Genomic DNA, 1647 nt, shown 5'->3' on the forward strand with positions numbered 1-1647 from the left:
CTGTTGGTTCCCTTTTGCAATTACACACATTTGTCCGCAGCTCGTGGTCGTGCGGTCGCGTTCTCGCTTCGCGCGACCGGGTTCCCGGGTTCGATTCCCGGCGGGGTCAGGGATTTTCTCTGCCTCGTGATGACTGGGTGTTGTGTGATGTCCTTAGGTTAGTTAGCTTTAAGTAGTTCTAAGTTATAGGGGACTGATGACCATGGATGTTAAGTCCCATAGTGCTCAGAGCCAATTACACACATTTATTTTAAAACAGTAATTCCAGACTCAGCAATAAATAAAGGTATCACAAGTTATTAACGAAGGAATAAACAACTGCGTAATTAATAGTGCTTTCAGTGCGTTACCAAATGAGCATAAAATACAGACACAGCAAAGAATGTTTTAAAAATAACTCAATGTGACCCAAAATACTGTGCTTAGAGCGCGCGGAACGAGAAAGGAATTACCACCACAGTAGAAGAATCGCCAACCAACCTACAATCAAGAAGCTAAAACTACATGTCTTATCGAACAGCAGCGGAAAGGCGAGGAAACTTACACTGCCGTTACATACACTAACCCCCAGGGCAGGTAACAGGGGCGTTAGCGGCCACTAGGCTGGAAAAATACCGCTGGTTGAACTTAACAAATGGTAAGAAACTGAATGCAATAAATAGTAATTACAAGTCGAGGAAAGCTAATCAGATCCGCCTTCCCCAAGCACTCCACTCGCAGCTCTTCGCCTCGGCAACGCTACGAGCAGGAACACGAAAATCGCGAGATATCACAATCATGGATGTTTCTCTACTTGAATCCAAATGCACTCAACGTAAAGCTTGCAGGGTCTGGTTTGCGACGAGGACGTACACCCTTGTGACCAAAGGCCTTCGATCTGGCAGTCCACGTGGCGCGTTCTCGCATTGCGCGGACCTGCTGCCTCCTCCTGAGTCCCCAACCGAACAGCCACTGCCACGACCGGAGAGAACCACAACGTCGCACCGAAGGTAGGGCCACAATTACTACATACTGATAACCACAGTTGCTGCCATTAGCGGACAGGCAACGCTTGCGAAACCAGGTGGCACCAATCAACACGAGAAGAAGACAAACAAATACAACCATGTCAACTAAACGATACGGTCTGGCCTCCAACAGAGGACAGAAACCTACAAACAGCACCAATGCGAGCCTCAGCACGGCACAACACTATAAAAATTTATGCACATATGTATGTATGTTCTACGTCTTCTCCTAACCCTTGGATCGGTTTCAGCCAAATTTTGTACACACATTACTCACTGTCTGGAAAGAAATGCTGTGGGGATAGGAACCAGTAACTTCCCACTGGTGCTAAATTTGAGAGAGAATGGGGAACAGCACATGGACAGGCAGAGAGGGGAAAGGAGAAGGTGGACACAGATAGGAGGGAAGAGAATATGGAAAGAGAGATGAGAGGGGGAGATAGAGAAAGGGAAGGAGAAGGATGGAGAGGGGGGAGAGGAGAAAATGGAGAGAGAAAGGAAAGAGCAAGCGACGGGCAGTGTCAAGTGGGGGAAGAGAGAGACAGGGAGGTAGAAGCAGGAGATGAACAAAGAGAGAGGAGAGGAGGTAATGTGGTGAGAGGGGGGAGGAGGAAATGGACAGAGGGGGAAGGAACTGATG

This window comes from Schistocerca americana, chromosome 9 (genome assembly GCF_021461395.2).
Source record: "Schistocerca americana isolate TAMUIC-IGC-003095 chromosome 9, iqSchAmer2.1, whole genome shotgun sequence".
Classification (NCBI taxonomy): domain Eukaryota; kingdom Metazoa; phylum Arthropoda; class Insecta; order Orthoptera; family Acrididae; genus Schistocerca; species Schistocerca americana.